At 41.8% G+C, this 19874-nt stretch overlaps 1 protein-coding gene and 1 pseudogene across 3 annotated transcripts in view; one reads left to right on the top strand and one right to left on the bottom strand.

The window, feature by feature from the left end:
• LOC124742400 (cytosolic purine 5'-nucleotidase) overlaps positions 1 to 19874 on the top strand; it is a 458666-nt gene that overhangs the window by 228420 nt on the left and 210372 nt on the right. The window lies entirely within an intron of this gene.
• LOC124729085 lies at positions 2272 to 2389 on the bottom strand (annotated as a pseudogene).

A 19874-nucleotide genomic window follows, 5' to 3' on the forward strand; every position in this document is an offset into this window, starting at 1 on the left:
CAGCACAGTCTCCGGGCATTAACATTATCGAACCCATTTGGGCGGTATTGGAGCGCAGGCTCAGAAGCAGATTTCCGCCTCCCTCGTCACTACAGTAGAAGACGTTCTGATAGATGAGTGGCATAACATTCCACTGGAGGCTATACAATCATTATATGCCAGTATTCCAAGAAGAATCGCAGCTGTATTACGGGCAAATGGGGGTCCAACCCCTTATTAATAAACCATTCCCAAGTAAGTACAGGTGTTCACATTATTTTGCCCTGCATGTCTTAGAGGATAATATACATCAATATTATTGTTTCTCGTTATATGTGTGTGCAAGTCACCTAGAAGTACATACACTGTGCCTTACGTACTAGGCATCTTGTGATAAATGGAATCGGATCTTACCTTATTCACCTCCATCAGCTCCATCTGTCTCGGATGTCCTGGGACATAGAGCAGCCGATATCAATATCTAATTTTCTTGACGACACGTAAAAAAAGTAGTTATCCATCTAATTATAAGAGAGAATTTTTTTGATGACACCACGGCGTTTTAAGTAGGTCCTTTCCCGATTTTAAGCTGCTTACTACAAGTCATCATTAGCGGCTTCCGTTAACTAGAATCTTTTTCTGTCATCTCATGTGCTTGGGAATGCAAGTATTATTTGTGATTATTCAAGCTAATGTCTTCCACATTGCTTTCTAAGTGAGAGTGTGTCAAAGATTACGTTGTTAGAAGACCGCATCTTGGACTAAAGATATGCTTATCAAAGATGTTTCCGAACACTGAAGTAGTCAGAAATAAACACATCCTTATCATGACTAGAAAATATAGTTCTTCGCCGACAACATGCGAAGTATCTGCATGTAGTGAACGTCGGCAGTTATGTTGTGCCTTTAGGGGCTATGGAGGCATGAAATCATGAGACATGAACGAGTGCTCCAAAATTTCCACAGAATGATAACAACACAAAAGAAAATTTTTAATACTTGAGTGAACATAAGATACTTGTAGGCGGCGTTCAGTGCCGACAGAGGAAATCAGAAATGTGTACATACGACAGTGTACACTCTCGTATCTTTGTATACGTTCCCAAGTAAATTAGTTCAGAACATTGACTGTGTAGAAGCTATGTGACTCATATCTAGTAGACCAAAGAAAATTGTTGAACAGCAGCTGGGGTGAACAGTTCGGAAAGATTCCAGTGTCAAGTGGAGGTCTCTTCCTATCTCTTCCTCTTATTCCTTCCACTTTTCCCTCTATATTTCTTTTTTGTAGACAATTCCTATGCAGTGTATGTCCCGACCAGTATTTTTTCTATGTATGATCAATTCTGGTGATCTTCTTTCTTCCCCTATTTTCTTAATTACTTCTTCATTCTTAAGTCAGTCAGTCTCTTTCACCTTAAGCGTTATTCTCCAAATCCACATTTCAAAACTTTCTAAATACATTTCTTCTTTCTTTTTAACTGTGATTCACTGGTGCATCACACTATACGCCAGACGCAACACGCAGCAGATCTTTCCGTCAGCTCTATTGGAATTCTTGTCGATGTTAATAACTGTTTCACCTTTTCAAATGCTTTCTTTCCTATACATGTCTCCCTCCTTATTTGTTCTGTACAGTTTCTGTTCCGTGTCATTTAACTTCACAGGCTCAGAAAGGGTTTCACTTCATCTTTTTGCCCCTGAGAATATGTTAACTAGAGCGTCCTTCTTGCTTATTCTTAACATTTTCGTCTTTATTTTCTATATTTACCTTCGTTTCCTATTCATCGCTCATTCTTGCAATACTCACCAACATCTGCTACTGCTCCTCTTCTGATTCCGCCAACAGTGCTATATCATCCGCGTATTTTATAGTCTTTATCGTTTCTCTTCCATTTACAATGTCTCTAGCGTCCTCTATGGCCTCACATGTCAGTTCTTGTCCACGTATGTAGAACAGCTTCGGTGACAGTGAATATCCTTTCTTTACTCCGTCTTCCAATGCTCATCTCTCGCGTCTCCTCATTCACCCTTCTGTCACTTTTTGCCTTGTGTACATCTTCTGTAAGCTTCTATATTTCCTAAAACTAAACTCCTTCCGAAAAGGCTTTGAAAGATCCAACGATACCGACCGGCCACCGTGTCATCCTCAGACCAGAGGCGTCACTGGATGCGGAGATGGACGTGCTGATCACACCGCTCTCCCGGCGGTATGCCGATTTATGAGACCGGAACCGCTACTTCTCAGTCAAATAACTCCTCAGTTTGTCTCACAAGGGTTGAATGCACCCCGCTTGCCAACAGCGCTCGGCAAACCCGATGGTCAACCATCCAAGTGCTAGCCCAGCCCGACAGCGCTTAACTTCGGTGATATGACGGGAACCGGTGTTATCACTGCGGCAAGGCCGTTGGCTTCTATCTTTCCAGTCTGTGCCAAAATATTTTAAAATTATCAGCGGTATACTCCAGTTGACTATCAAATGCCTTCTCCCAATCCATAGAACAAATATACACATCCGTATCCATTTCTGTCTTTTTCTTGATCCTTTAGCCTTTCTAGTCCCGAACGAGTCTTCCGTACTACTTTCCTCAATTTTGTTTTCAATTCTCCTTAATATGACTGTCGTAACAGCCTTTGTGACGTGACTTATAAAACTAGTTGTCCCATAGTCTTTGCATTCCTGTGCGTCGCACTTTTAGGTGAAGGTTAGGAATCGTCGTAAGTAGATCTTGATGCCAAATTTCTTTGTCATAAATTGTGACCACTACCTCAGTTAATCTGGCTATTGAAATTGGACCTAAGACTTTCAGTGCCTCAGATGGTTTTCTGTCACAGCCCCAATACTTTCTTTTCCCAGAATTTGTGAATTGCTTTCTCTAATTCCCACTCCAATACATTAGGACCCCGATCGTCTTCATCCTGTCCCCTTCTTCTTCGAAAACCATTCGTGTGTTATCCCTCTGTGCGCCGCACGCCTCTTCCATTTAATCCATCCTAACCTTCCTCTCCTCTTCTATATATAAAGTTTTTTGCAATGTTTATTCAACATTCAATGTCTCTTTATTTCCTTACTCCTCTTCTTTTTAAGAATTCCACCATACTGTACATTATTTTCAACTCTCGTTTATTTTCCAATTCTTCTATTTCCTCCCTTCTTTCCGTCAGCCAATGCTCTCTAGCTTGTTCATTTAACTTTCATGTTCAGTGTTTAGTTTTCCGTTCTGTATTTTGTCTGCTTTCGAATTGTCGTTTTCCCATTTCCTCCCTCATCTATTTTATCCAAACACTGTCTGTTATCCAATTTTTCTTATTTCTTGTTCCTTTCACCTCTCCAATTTCTGTCTCTACGTATACGGATTATTTATTTATTTATTTTTTGAGATTTTGATGCTAGGAACGTATTTAAGAAAAGACAGTGTAAATCTGTATGGATTTTTTGTAGCTAAATTACTCAAGACGAAAAAGACAGTAAATTACGAATAGTCAAAGTATGATACTCTCGCAGTTTCACTACAAGTTTTGTTCCCATTTTTGCGAGGGATGGAAGTTAAAGCTCCTTTATTGACTGTGTTGGAAGTGTCGGCCCATGTTTCCTGGCTATACGTTCAAGTGTGAATGTTGAAGAGCTGGTGACTCTAACGATGTCTGGTAAAAGTCATAAAGTAATTGTTTTATTTCGTGAAATACTTTATTTCTGACTATGAGGTGAGTATGAGTCACGCAGTACAGTATAACTTTCAAATTGTACATATTCAGAGCGTTCAAAAGAAAGTGTAGAATATTTTGAGAGGTAAAAATAAGAAAAATAGTCCAGTAAACATGGGAACTATAATACATATCTTACGAGCTATAAGCACGTGTTCAATAGAAGATAGGTGTTTCACAGCAGCGGAGATGAACAAGTGCTCATAGCTCTTAAGGTATGCATTTCAGAGGCCAAATTTAGTGGAATTTTTTTCTTGTTTTGATGCATATTACAGTCTCTCAAAATATTCGACACTTTTTGTAAAACCCTGTAGGTAGCGGTCTTTAATCAGTTACCAATAAAAGTAAATTCTCAGGTCATTCGTAAGCTAGGGAGCTATTGTAATACAGAACAGTCTGCTCAGTAGCGCCGAAACTCAAGTTTGTTTGTGGCTTGCTAGGTGTCCTCCGCGTCACGTGCCGTTTTCTCAGGCTTATCAGCGCTCTTTGTTCCCGGTTGAACGTCGCCAAACTGCCTGCTGACGTGTGTTCATGCTGTTTTAGTTTGTGTTTAGAAAACTGCTTACAAATCGTGAACACTGATCGCTACCGACGCGAAATTCTGGATGCTGGATCCATTTCATCCCTCTTATGAAATATTATTCTAATAAACCATCGGCATATTTCTAAGGATTCCAGCACATACCACTTTCCAGGTGTCCAGACAGTCTGACGACATCTCTTGCCTCTGTTTCGCCATTAACAAGTGATTATATAATAGATAATTTTTCCTACAGCAATGCAGCGCGTCTGGACTATTTGAATCTGCAATAATCGTGATAAAATAGCATAAAACTTGGCAATTTGATGTAGATAATATCCATACAAGGCGTACGTGATCAAATTCACTTTATGACATATGCTTGAATTAATTCGAACAAATAATTGTACCACTGTCCCTATGAAATTTCAAAATAACATGTGATTAATTTGAAACAGTGTCTGTGTATTTACAGCGCAACATTTGGGAAACTATACACTTAACTTATGAACAACCTGGCATACTTCAAACGTAAGATTATTTTTTTTACTAACGGTTATTACCATTCACAAAAAGTAATTTTTTTCTTAGGCCTTCGGGAACAACCAAAATATTAAAATAGCCATGTATGGCGAAAGATGGGTAGAGGTAAACGGGAAACAATGCGGAATAATATCGGTATAATTCCATACTGAAATAGACGCCACGCAACAATAATTAAACCCGATGCACGAAACGGATCTGAATGCCTTTCTGTCCGGTTTGCAAGAAGAACTGGAAAAAATAAAAATATTTACAAAAAAATTAGGACCACAAAACAACGAAGATAACAACTGAACGAAGGGGAGAAATGAAGATTTATACAGAAATATAGAAACAATCACAAGCAAATAAGAAAGAGGGGAGAAATGTTTTACGGTCGTATTGACAGAATGAATGACAGTAGGCTAAAATTTGCAGTTTCATTTCCAAATTAAAAGAACTTCCCAGGATGGCTGTAAGAGACAAGAAGGAATTGAGCAGACTTAATACCACAGAAGACACCAAACCGGACAGGGAAGTTCAACAACAGAAACCACCACGTTAGAGAGTGATGTTGAATAAATAAACAGAGGTAGGTCATCAGCCAATGCATGAAGTAGCTCTGGGAAGATAAGAAGGAAAAAATGTACCGTAGTCTTAGGTTCTAGGCTTTCTAGAATCGGCCAAGTTCTATAATAATAATTATTATAATAATAATAATAAATCAGAAATTATATGTGAAATGTTAAGATCTCCATACGAATTTTTCATTCACGGTATCTTCCATGGTTTTCGATCAGTTAATCTCATCCTGCACGGTAAATATTTCATATAGGAAAACCTCGTACATATTTCGACGTTGATATACAGCAGTTTCAAATGGAAAGGCTTATAATTTTTTATCGGTCCGTCAAAGCCGCCTTCTGCTAATTCAGTCATTCTCACTGCCGTCCTAAACGTAAGAAACTTGGATCGTCCCGCCATCCAGATTTTGAATCTCCGTGTTTTCCTGAAATCACTTTAGGCGATATTTTTGCTCAACAAGGTCAACTCTGTTTCCTTCCTAGTCTGTTGTTCAGACGAGCTAATGCACAGCATTTAATGAAATCAACGTTGGCGGGACGATAAACTACAGTACCTGATCAGAAGTATCCGGGAGTCCCTATGTAATGCGGAACTGACCACTAGATGTTTCGAAAGGTGGTCCTGGTACAATGCCCTCTGTGGCATTGTACCGAGAAGGAAGCGACTCTGCCTTACTTCTCTAGTTTCTGTATCACTAACCTTGTGTTTTGCTGCTTCGGTAGTCCCTCGTTGCACAGTAGTAGCGATCAGGCGCCAGGTTGCATGTTGTACTATACTCGTTTTAATAAAGAATACTTTGAAACACACATCACCGAATTTCCAATATGGCGGCTCTTGGCTACGCCGTTATTCAACCCTTTACAACACAATAACACATTTCTCATTTTCCAAGTTCGTGATATACATTGACCACGACACGTGCCGTTAACTGATAACTAACCTTCACTTTATCTCATGTTTAACAGCTGGAATATTTACTAGCGACCGTTGTTTTGGGGCCGCCCCCGGTTACTCGACTGTGCGTTTTGAGTGGCGCCTCGCTGCTAACTCGCCCTGTCTTCCCGAAGGACAAGAGAGACAACCCCACCTTTCTCCTTCAGCCAATAAGGACACTTCACTCGTTTCCTATATATATGTTGTGCAACGTTAGTAGGGACAAGATCCGACTATTCGGGAGTAGGATCTTACAGTCTGAGACAGTGTTCCGAGACAAACTTCCATCACAATGTCCGCAAACGTGATGTCAGATCCGCCTAGCAACAGCGATCTGAACACCCAATATAACACTGTCTGAGACAGTAAGATCCTACTCCCGAATAGTCGGATCTTGCCCCTACTGACGTTGCACAACATTGCCTCCTATGATATTATCATTAATGCTCCTTGCTGACGCATAATTGTCGGATATAATTGAGCCTGGCTGCTACTGAGCATTCCCGATCACATAAATGTGCGTAATACTTTACCTAAACACGTGAAGGGAATGCACGTATGCATTACTCCGCCAATATAAAAGGAGTCAACGTGTGTTGTGTTGTCAGTATTGCAACAAGTAATGGCAGCCGGACGTAAAAACCAGACATAAAACAATGCAAGATAATTGAAGGCAAAACACATAGTGTTAAAACTCCATCTTCACCTTCAAGTTAAGAGTTTTCAGTACCAAAGCTCACGTCATCATTGTGTTGTCTGTAGGGAAGCAGTAACAGCAGTGTGGGTCAGGAGAGCTTAGTGACGAGGACCAGTCATTGGCACTCACCTGAGTAACAAATCCATCAGAGACGGCTGAATCCTTCTATAGTTGTGCGATAGTTGTTTTTGTGAAGTGCAAACGCAAAGGAACGACCACAACTAAACCAAGACCAGGCAGACATCATGTGCTGACTGGCGGGGCCCGTTGAGTATGGTAGAGGGTGGCTGTAGACAAGTCGCATTAAATCAGCGGAAGAAATCACTTGTGGGTTGCAAAGTGTTACCAGCAGCCGGGCTAGCACAATGGTTGTGCGCATTAGGGAGTTAGAAAGTGGGGTACGACGTTCGAGTAGCTCCTCATAAGCCGCGCATTCCTGTAGTGAGTGCTAAGCGATGCTGGAGGTTGTGCAGAGAGCGGCGCTGCTGGACAGTGGGTGACTGGAAGCGATTTCGAGTGACGAATCGCGCTGTGGCAATCCGATGGAAGGGTTTGGGTTAGACGAACGCCTGGAGAACATTACCTGCCGTAATATGTAGTGCCAACATTGATGCACGGGAAAGATATTGTTACAGTATGGGGGTGTTTTAATAATTAGGGTGTGGTCCCCTTATTGCGCTTAAGATAACGCGAAATGTGGAAGGACATAAACACATTTTACAACTTTGTATTCTGCGTACAGTAAAGGTACAGTGCGGAGACGATGATAGTTTGTATCAGCTTGACAATGCACCCCGACATAAAGCAGCATCTTTGAGGCCCGGACTCCCGAGCTAACCCCAACGGGACACCCTTGAAATGAGTTAGAACGTCGAGTTAGTTCCAGATCCCAGCGTACATCACTACCATCTATGAGGAATAATGGACTTCCATTCCTCACAGACAGTCAGACACCTCATTAAAAATGTCCTCATCAGAGTTCAAACTGCCATCAAGGCGAAGAATGCACACAGCGCATACTAACGTCCACTAATAAGTGTCAGGACACTCCTGATCGGATGATACGCGTCTTAGTTTAGAAACATTCCGTAGTCATTCCAACCAAAGACTGTGTGTGACCAGTGTGCAACGTAAGTTTTAGTTGTTGTTGTGGTGGTCTTCAGTCCTGAGACTGGTTTGATGCAACTCTCCATGCTACCCTATCCTGTGCAAGCTTCTTCATCTCCCAGTACTTACTGCAACCCACATCCTTCTGAATCTGCTTAGTGTATTCATCTCTTGGTCTCCCTGTACGATTTTTACCCTCCACGCTGCCCTCCAATGCTAAATTTGTGATCCCTTGATACCTCAGAACATGTCCTACTGACAGGTCCCTTCTTTTTGCCAAGTTGTGCCACATACTCCTATTCTCCCCAATTCTATTCAATACTTCATCATTGGTTATGTGGTCTACCCATCAAATCTTCAGCATTCTTCTGTAGCACCACATTTCAAAAGCTTCTATTCTCTTCTTGTCGAAACTATTTATCGTCCCTGTTTCACTTCCATACATGGCTACACTCCATACAAATACTTTCAGAAACGAGTTCCTGACACTTAAATCTATACTCGATGTTAACAAATTTCTCTTCTTCAGAACCGCTTTCCTTGCCATTGCCAGTCTACATTTTATATCCTCCCTACTTCGACCATCATCAGTTATTTTGCTCCCCAAATAGCAAAACTCCTTTACTACTTTAAGTGTCTCATTTCCTAATCTAATTCCCTCAGCATATCAAATAATGCTCTTACCAGAAGCGAGGAATACCTAGGCGATGAGAAGTGATCGCTTCCTCGTTTTAAACGTACAGTTCTGGTTAAGTGAAGGAGTATTGCGGTAAACGTTAAGGAAACTCGTAGATATCGCTATTTCAAACAGAGTATATATACAATATATATCCGCGGCCATTGTCACAATCAATAATTTTTTTTCTGGGTTTGTGACCATACATAAGAGACAAAGTTTTCTCATTCGGCAGTAAGCAAAACCACCCTGAAGAAGATCACCTGTAATAGTGGCCGAAACGTCGGTAATTTTACATATTGATAATGCGGCCATAAACCCAGAAAAATATTATTCATAGAGATATACGAGGTTACCAATGCTGATATTTTCCTAGGGAGGCAATTATGGTGTACGATGAACCTTGTGATTTCTTTTCTTCTTCTATCGTGTATCGAGCGATGAGAGAGAGAGACAGAGAGAAAGAGAAATAGAAAGAGAGACAGGAGCGAGGAAGGCAACAAAGAGCTCTTTAAACTCTGTGAATAGTTACGGACAAACGAAGTAATAGCATTGAAGAAGGATCCTGAGGAAACTGTACACTCCTTAGCAATACTATATCTAGATAAAGAGGAAAGACGCCATTTTATTCATGTAGATACGAAACTGATACGTGAGGTACTGCAGATTTGGAAATCTTCACTTTTCGCTGTAGTGTTCACTTTGATAAGAGTAGTGATGATGTGATATTACAGCGAAGTGATTTGGTGGTATGATGAAATATTTCCAGGATAGTTGTTAGTCACAGCGTGAGGTATCAAATTTCCTGTAAGCGTGTAATTTCATGGCTCTCCAGAGATAAGTCATGATGGGGCATTTAGACGGGCGTGTCTGGACATAATCGGACGACAGGGTAACGGTATTTACCCGACTATACTATGGCGACAGTGATACTCGCTTTCTAGCAGCTGATTCATTCGAAGCCGGCCGCTGTGGCAGAGCAGTTCTAGGTGCTTCAGTCTGGAACCGCGCGACCGCTACGGTCCAGGTTCGAATCCTGCCTCGGGTATGGATGTGTGTGATGTCCTTAGGTTAGTTAGGTTTAAGTAGTTCTAAGTTCTAGGGGATTGATGACCTCAGATGTTAAGTCCCATAGTGCTCAGAGCCATTTGAACAATTTGATTCATTCGAAGATGAGGACGAGGTAGTCCAGGAAAACTTACACCCAAAGACGAGCGTTTCCTTTGGCTTGCATTTCACTAGAATTCAGATAGAGCGAGTCTTGTCAACAGTACCGGGGGCACAGAATAAAAACGCAAGCCATCCCAATCCTCTTTATGAAAGTGATTTCTGCAGAGGCTGGTGGAGTGTGCCGCACTTAACAGAAAAAACCGTAGTGTCCGAATACGGTTGACGTGCAATATCGAGGATGGCGATATAGCTGATGAATGAAACTATGCGATTTATTATCGTGCTGCACAAGTTTGTATGTAAAGATTTCGTGAAACGCGATACTACACAATATTAGCGGACGTGCAAATCGCTGTGATATCCGAAACAGCTTGAAATTATAGAGACAAGTTTCATCGACTTTTAATTAAGCATTATGCTCTGCTTTGGGCGATTAGTTCTTTCTTATCAACCACTCAATCGTCATCAAAGCTCAGTGTTTAGCGACATGCTGCAAAACAGTAATTATCTCTGGAGTGCAGTGACGAGCACGCCTCTCGACTGAGAGTACTTCTGAACACGTCCCGGCAAGTCTGGACTACGTGTTGAGACTGGGCCAGCACATCTCGTGACTGAGCAAACCTAATGTTGCTCTTGACGTAGGCTCCCTCGGCCGGTATCATAATATGATGTACCGCGTCATAGTATAAAATACTTTGATTATAAACTTAAAAGCAACGTTTCGGTCGTTTTACAACGGCCTTCCTCAGGGCAAGACTGGTTTTGGTGGAGGAAAGGAGGCTCTGTTGCAGACGATCGGTGTCAGTACGTCGTATTTTGAAACATTAAATGGCCCTAGAATATAATGGGCTAGTCTTGACGGAAGGGGGAGGGTACGAAAGAAGCTATTCGTAGGCTAGCCGGCCTGATTGGTGACAGTCTGCAAACCAGCGGTTGGTTTCTGGTGAGCACATTTTCTTCCTGGTGTGCGGGGAAATGCACTGACAGTTCCCCTTGTAGCTGTTTGTTTAGGCTGTCGCGTCCGTGTAGGGTGTGGCTTCTGCCCCGTGGCCGCTCGCGACCCGTTGGACTGGGATAACTGGCAGCCAGCCGGAAGTTTGTAGCCATATTCTCTATCGATGTTGTCGGGCTGCTTAATAATTTCAATCGTCTCTCGAATAGGGGAGGCAGGAAGACCAGTTAGCACTCGAGTAGTAGAACATGAACGCTATGTGGGATTAGGACAGCATAATAAATCGGAGATGGCGGAACATCACCGGTACTGGGGACGGCTTATCTTGTTCCAGGAAGCCCGTGTGCTGGCGAAAGTCTTGGATACGCCAACGAAAAATTAGAGAGGCGACTTAAATTATTAAGCAGCCTGACAACATCAACAGAAAGGATGGCTACAAACTTCCGGCGTCCTGGCTGCCAGATGTCCCAGTCCAACGGGCCACGAGCAGTCGCGGCGCAGAAACTTCACCGGACACGTACGCAGCAGACTAAACAAACTGCTACAGGGGAACTGCCAGTGCATTTCTGCGCACACCGGGAAGAAAACGTGCCAACAATAAGACAAGCGCTGATTTGCAGACTGTCGCCAATCAGTGACATGCCGGCTACACAACCAGTGGCTTCTTTCCTATCATCCCCTTTCCTTCATGGCTAGCCTACAATATTCTAGGACCAATAAAGTTTCAGAATATGACATTGCTTGACACCGATCGTCAATAAACAGAGCCACCTTTCCACCACCATGTCTCGGAGCTAGAACCGTGGTACAGTGCTTTGAGGAACATATAGGGAATTCACGTAAATGTCTCGGCGACCAAATTCGCCTGATGTAAAGCCTGTGGAATTCATTTGGGTTGCTATCGGGCGCCATCACCGCGTACGCAAATCAGCGACTCGCTATTTATGCGAATTACATGACCTGTGCGTAGATATCTGATGCCACATACCTCCACAAACCTACCAACAAATTGTCGGATCCCCGATAAGCAGAATCAGTGATGTATTTCGTTACAAAGACGGAGAGACATGCTGTTAAGCAGGTGGCCATAATGTTTTGGCTCATCAGTGTATATTGGCTTCCACAGCACTGCGGGTGAGGGCACGTGTTATGCTCGATTCTAATACCCTACTTACAGGTGTGAAGTGTGAGGATGTCACATATTATGTCACTTTGTTCTGCGACTCTGTAACATGGCATGTGATACGGCACTTCAAAACCACATGAAAATGTGAAAGTTGAGTTTCTCCCTGTTTGTATCGAATGTTCAGACAATTTGCAGGAATCCAGTCGGTTAACGTCCTCGCCAACCACCGATATTTCCCGTGATTTTCAAGACAAAAATGAAACGAGAGATCTCTGTGCATAAAAAACTTATAAACCATCGGTGGGCGGAACTGCGTGAAAGACGAAACAGACGACAGCATTCGCAGAAAGACAACACACGCCATAACAACTACTACCACGGCACAGCCAAGGATAATAACGCCAGATGTAATCGGTAGTGAAATATCAAGTAGCCGTGGGGAATCAAGTGGCGCTAAACCTGTTTCTTCCGTTAAAACAGGCAGAGATCAGGATTCAGGAAGAATTTCAGTGAAATCTCCGCCTCTTGTTACCTTAATCTCAACAGCTCCCCCAGTAGCTGAAAATGCACGCCAGGTGGACAGTGTTACCACTGCTTACTCACTTTTGTTACCATTTCACTATCGATTACGTCTGGAACTGGTTATCTTCAGATTTGTGGCGGCGCTAGTTTTTACGGTATGTATTGTCTTTCTGCAAAGCCCTCTTGTTTCTTGGTTGAAGTTGTTCCCCTCCCCCACCAAGGGTTTAATTTGCCATGCACAGCGATCTCTCAGGATCTTCAAAATGACAGGAGTGTTCCCCCTGTCGAAATATCAGCGGTTGTCGAGAGCGATATAACCAGCTACATTCCCGCTAGTTAATTAAACACATGAAAATGGACGGTATGGCGAAATCGGTTGTGGAATAAAATCGGACACTATACCCATACAGTGTTCTGGCGAAAATGTCATTTCGTTAACTATGAGGTTGGTGGATAAGTTCGTAGAGTTTTTGTTTTGCGTGTTGGTATTCCTGTTGCTCTGAGTTTATTTATCGATTGTCATTTTTTATTTGTAGTTCACCGTTGCTATTTGAGTTCACGTATTTGAGTTGTCAGTGGGAGATAATGAGTGCAGCTGTGGACGCTAGAAAATGGAGTGCTAAGTTGAGAAATAGTAATATTTCCAACATATTCTTCGGCCTGAGTTCGATAGAGAAGAAGCGGAGGCAGCCAGAAACATTTGCGCCGTATATGGGGATAATACGAGTTCTGTTGGACAGGGCACGGCAAGAAAATGGTTTTCTCGTTTTAGGGAGGATCGTTTTGAGGCTAGTAACTCTCCACGTTCAGGAAGACCTGCGGGGTTTGATGAAGATAGTCTGAACACATTAATCCACAATGATCCGCGTCAGTGTACTCGAGAAGTCGCAAATGTGACGGACTATGATCATTCCCGCAAATGTGACGAACTATGATCATTCCACCATCGTGCGATATTTTCATGCAGTGGGGAAGGTCCGAAAATCGAGCTAGGGGTACCGCATGCTCTAAACCAAAATTACAAAAATCAACAGGTGGCCATATGTACATCTCTGCTTGCTCGTCATCAATTGGGTCGTGAACAACACCGACCATTCCTACCCTGTATCGTTACTGACGACGAGAAACGGTATCTTTATGCCATCATAAGGAAAAGAAAGAAATGGAAGAGCTCAGACCCCAATCGAAGCGGCATCTACCCGAACAAAGACCTGCGCGCATCCACGAAAGGTAATGTTCTGCATCTGGTGGGACAGCTATGGTGCGGTGTGCTACGAATTGCTTCCCCAAGGTTAGACTGACAAAAGACACTGTACAGGAGTTCGGTTGGGAAGTCATTCGGCACCCACGTTATTCACCTGATCTTGCACTCCCAGATTTTCGTCTTTTCCGGTCTCTGTCGAACAAACCTTCAAAGTTTTCTGGATGAAAATGTGCTCCGAACATGGCTCGACGAGTTCTTCGCCTCAAAACCTCGTGATTTTTGCAGTCGCGGGATCGGAAAGTTAGGGAGCGTTGGTAGACTGTTGGAAGTAGTGAAGGAGTACATATTGTTGACGAGTAAAGTCTCTGTTATGTGTATCTGTAGTCAGCTTATGGGAAAATGCTGCTTATTTATGCATCAACCTAATGCAATGCGAGTTTGGAGGCAACCAAAGTGAAAATACAAAACCTCTCTCAGAAATTTAACATCACTATTACTCACCCGTGCCAGCCAGTTACGAAACAATATTTGCCGTTCACAGTATTAAGCGGAATGCGATTGTTAAACTAAATTTGTTGGTACTTTGGGCCAGTGTGGCCGATGTAACGTTTGCCGTTAAAGGAGGGGATGTTGGAAGCTGGGTGGTCGTATTTCCCAGAGGTGGGCGCCCCCTAGGCCTTAGGCCGGTATTACACTATCAAATTTCTTTTTCAAATTTCTTTGTCAAATATCTTTTTCAAATTTCTTTGTCAAATATCTTTGTCAAAGATATTTGATGGTGTAATAGGGACTTTGTCAAATGTCGTCCAATATTTGATCAAATCTAGGGCCTCGCTGTAGATTTTATCAAAGAAATCGCTTGTCTTCTGTTCACTGCAGTGTGCCATGTTACCACAGCGTTCTGTCGTCTGTAGTGTTTTTATAAACATTACCGGTAAATACAATTGGTATGTGCCGACAACTACAAAATTAATAGAGATGTGTGAAGCTGATGAGGCACTTTACAACGTGAGGCACCCTGAATACAAAAATAGATTAAGAAGATTGGAGACCTGACCTGACCTGACCTAACCTAACCTAACCTAACATAACATAACATAACATAACCCTCTCCTGTAGCAAGGAATCGGAGTGTTACAGTGAGCCTGTCTTATGAAGATGTAGCAGTTCTTAAGTGAATATTGTGCTTTGTGATATGAAGATACACTTCACTGAGTACATACAGAAATGTATGCTCATCCATTCTTAAGTAATTGATGTACGACTTGACATCTTCCACTGTAAGCTCACGTAACAAGTTTTGTTGAATGCTTTTATCGTGTCGTCGTAAAACCCTCGGCTTCACCCAGATTAGATTAGTTTTTCGTTCCATAGATCCGTGCTGAGGAGATCCTCGTGGATGTGGAACATGTCAAATTATTTTAAGCTGAAATAACAATGCTAGTAGTATGAATAAATAAAATACACCATTGGTTTCTTTTAAAAATTTCGTCGATGGAGTAGAAGGAGTTGGCCACTAGTAAGTCTTTCAGGCTCCTTTTAAACTGATCTTTATTTGTAACTAAATTTTTTATGTTTGCTGGCAAATTACTGAAGATGAGTGTTCCTGTGTAGTGGACACCTTTTTGAACTAAAGTAAGTGCTTTTAAGTCCTTGTGCAGATCATTTTTGTTCCTGGTATTGGATGTATGAACTGAGTTGTTTGTTGAAAAAAGAGATATATTATTTAGGACAAATTTCATTGAGGAGTAAATACACTGAGAGGCAGTAGTTAGTATACCCAATTCTTTGAAGAGGTTTCTGCAGGACGTCCGTGAATTTACTCCACAAATAATACGTATTACACGCTTTTGGACTCTGTAAACTTTTCTTTGACTTGAAGATTTACCCCAAAATATTATGCCATATGACATTATGGAATGAAAGTAGGCAAAGTATGCAAGCTTTTTCATTTTTATGTTGCCTATGTCTGCTAACACTCGAATTGCAAATACGGATTTGTTAAGGCGTTTCTGCAGTTCTGTGGTGTGCTCCTCCGAACTGAATTTATTATCAAGTTGTAATCCCAGGAATTTAAGACTGTCAACCTCGTATGTATGGTTCCTTTTTTTCCCCCACGTCTTTTCCGCATGTGCACACAATTTAATTGCGGTACGTGTAACTGCTGCGGTTAATAACAAGTTGTTGCAGCCATCTTGAACTTTGACGAAAAATTTGATGACAGTGTAATACCCCTTCTAGCGCTACGTCAAAGATCTTTGTCAAATATATCTCTGATCAAATCATTGACAAAGAAATTTGATAGTGTAATACCGGCCTTAGCTGTCGCTGTGGTATGCTGCGGCCACCGTGAGAGCTGGCACGTCTTGCTGCCGAGTACTTGCGTCAGGCCCAGCTGGTGAAAGTGGCGCATGACGCCGCGGCTGAGTCTTCAAACGCTCGCTGCAGCGCAGCGCGACCGTGGCAACGGCTTATCCTCGAGCCCTGTTAACTCAAAGCTCCCCTCAAACTGGCTTGAAACTCCCCCTTCAAACTCCATGTACTCCAGGTTGAGACGTCAAACGGAACGGACTGTTGACCTTGCGCCGGCTTCATTTTCGACAGGGCCACTGCTTTGCTTCCGTGTGCACGGCCCTGATACAGTCGTTTAGTCCACACAACACTCTTGGACCAGCTGACGAGTGTCTTTCTTAAAGGTACCTAACGTGTTTCGCAGTATAGCTTCTGGATGAGATTAAAATTAAGAAATGCTTGTACACGATCGCTTTTGCATGCGGCTGTCAAATTTATTTTTTTATTTATTGCGTTTGCAGTTTCGAGAATCACACTTCATCTTCACGCAGCTGCAAATGTACCCCAACGCAGTGCTTACAGTGGTTCATAAAATAAGCTTTTTTCTTCATAAGAAAACAAAAACTGTGGATAGCGGTCGTTACAAGCCTTAAATATGGATATACACACAGGCATAAACGCAGCTTCTAGTCCAAACATCAGACGAGTATGAAAGGCAGTCTAATTATAAGCTACGAGGATAATCACAAAACCACATAAAAACTACGACATTAACTTTTTGGTACGTTGTAATGGTCACACTTGACGGCTGGGTAAGAAATGTAACAGATGTACACTATGGAGACAACAGACACCATGACCCTAGCGTTGCAAAGGTAATGAAAGAAATGGCTCTGAGCACTATGGCACTCAACTTCTGAGGTCATTAGCCCCCTAGAACTTAGAACTAGTTAAACCTAAGTAACCTAAGGACATCACACACATCCATGCCCGAGGCAGGACTCGAACCTGCGACCGTGGCGGTCTCGCGGTTCCAGACTGCAGCGCCTAGAACCGCACGGCCACTTCTGCCTATAACCAGACGAAGGGCTTATTTAAACAACTGTCATTTAAGGCTAAAAAGCTGAGTGTTTAAAAGGAACTGACAGAAAAGTAAAATAGCTAAAAATATAATATCTTGCTAAGCCTATGTTACAACATTGAGCAGTAAAAGAAACACTAATGTTAACTAAGATATGTGGCGGAGGAAACGGTAGGAGTGGAAAATGACTGGGGCTTCAAATACTTAACAAGTTTTAAATAATTTATGAACAACATAAATTCAATAAGTCGGTATAAATGTGCAAAATTAAAATACAAGGAAAAAGACTAGAGTTCAATTCACAAATAAGTATTAACGTTATATCTAATGTAACATGCCAAATGATAAAATTCCTGACGCTCAAAATAATTTTACCTAGACTAGAACGACGAGGGCACAGAACAATAGGAAACCATACCAGTTATAACTGCACAAGTAGGAAGGAATAACGAGAAAAATTAAATAGCTAGACTCTAGCTCAGGACACAATATCTAAAAATTAATAACTATAGACGACACACGAAAGCACCAAATCTAGTCCAAATACAATTAATCAGCAAGAGATAATAGTAAATAGATATTTAAAGTATATGGAATCAGGCTACACAAAGTTGGCGACAGGACAAAATAAAACGGACCAGATTCAACAAGGCCAGCAATTTGAAGTCAGAGACGTAAGTAAGTTAAGCAGAACTGACAATAAAATCAGAATCACTGTCAGGACTTAATTCGTACAGAATCTTCTCCTACTAAAACTTATTTCAGATAACACACTAGGCAGTGCAGCAGCCCCACTATTACGACCATTATAAGAAGTAGCACAACTTTAGATGGAACACAGCCGGACACAGACATCTGCATATCAGACGTTTTGTCGCGGAGGACAACCAGCACAAGACTCTTCTTTATTTTTATTTACACGTCTAGTTCCGTAGGACGAAATTGAGGAGCAAATACCCAAGGTCATCGAACGTGTCAGTAAATGAAATTACAACACAAAAGTAATAACAGATAGAAATAAAATGTTTGTTCGCGAACTTAAACCACTTATTGCCCGACTGTCCGTTTCTGAGCCAAACCCGCTTGGAGTAGCCGCGAGGTCTAGGGCGCCTTATCACGGTCCGCGTGACTCCCCCCGTCGGAGGTTCGAGTCCTCCCTCGGATATGGGTGTATGTGTTGTTCTTAGCGTAGGTTAGTTTAAGTTATTTTACGTAGTGCGGAAGCTTGCGGACCGATGACCCCAGCAGTTTGGTCCCATAAGACCTTACCACAAATTTCCAATTTTTGTGAGCCAAAAATATCCTTTTAAAATGAGAAGAGTTACTCCAAAATATAATACCATACGACATAAGCGAATGAAAATAAGCAAAGTAGACTAATTTTCGTGTCGAAGGATCACTTCTTTCAGAGACCTTTCGAATAACAAAAATGGCAGCATTAAGTCTGTGAACAAGATCCTGAATGTGGGCTTTCCATGACAGTTTACTATCTATCTCAACACCTAGAAGTTTGAACTGTTCAGTTTCACTAGTCATATTCCCATTCTGTGAAATTAAAACGTCAGGTTTTGTTGAAAAAAAAACTGAGTCTTACTGTGATTTAGCATTATTTTATCTTCTACAAGCTATGAAATTATGTCATGAACTGCACTAATTGAAACCGAGCCAATGTTGCACACAACATCCTTTACTACTAAGCTAGTGTCATCAGCAAAGAGAAATATTTTAGAATTACCCTAATACTGCAGGAGTGGCCCCGACACTTATCCCTGAGGCACCACCCCTTTCACCGTACCCCACTCAGATCCTACATCAAAGCCATTCTCAACACTGTGAATAATGACCTTTTGCTACTCCCTGTATTCCGTAATGTTCCAACTTCTGGAGCAAAATTTTGTGATCAACACAATCAAATGTCTTAGTTAAATAAAAAAATATACCTAGCGTTCGAAACCTTTTGTTTAATCCTTTCAGTACCTCACAAGGAAAGGAGAATATAGCATTTTCAGTTGTTAAACAGCTTCTAAAGCCGAACTGTATATTTTATAGCAAATTATGTTATATAAAATGATTAATTATCCTTACATACACAGCCTTTTCAATAACTTTAGTAAACACTGATGGCATAGAAATAGGTCTAAAATTGTCTACATTATCGCTTTCTCCCGTTTTATAAAGCAGCTTTACTACTGAGTACTTTAATCGCTCTTTTCTTAAAAGAAAAATTACAAATATTACTAACAAGGGAACCTCCCCATCGCACCCCCCTCAGATTTAGTTATAAGTTGGCACAGTGGATAGGCCTTGAAAAACTGAACACAGATCAATCGAGAAAACAGGAAGAAGTTGTGTGGAACTATGAAGAAATAAGCAAAATATACAAACTGAGTAGTCCATGTGGAAGATAGGCAACATCAAGGACAATATGAGCCAAGGAACGCCGTGGTTCCGTGGTTAGCGTGAGCAGCTGCTTGGTTCAAGTCTTCCCTCGAGTGAAAATTTTACTTTATTTATTTTCGCAAAGTTATGATCTGTCCGTTCGTTCATTGACGTCTCTGTTCACTGTAATAAGTTTAGTATGTGTGCTTTGCGACCGCACCGCAAAAGCGTCTACTAATCGCACGGTCGCACAGTGAACAGAGACGTCAATGAACGAACGGACAGAGCATAACTTTGCGAAATAAATAAAGTAAAATTTTCACTCGAGGGAAGACTTGAACGAAGGACCTCTCGTTCCGCAGCTGCTCACGCTATCCACGGGACCACGGCATTCCTGAATTAACATTCTCCTTAATGTTGCCTGTC

The sequence above is a fragment of the Schistocerca piceifrons genome, chromosome 1 (genome assembly GCF_021461385.2).
Source record: "Schistocerca piceifrons isolate TAMUIC-IGC-003096 chromosome 1, iqSchPice1.1, whole genome shotgun sequence".
NCBI classification, from domain to species: Eukaryota; Metazoa; Arthropoda; class Insecta; order Orthoptera; family Acrididae; genus Schistocerca; species Schistocerca piceifrons.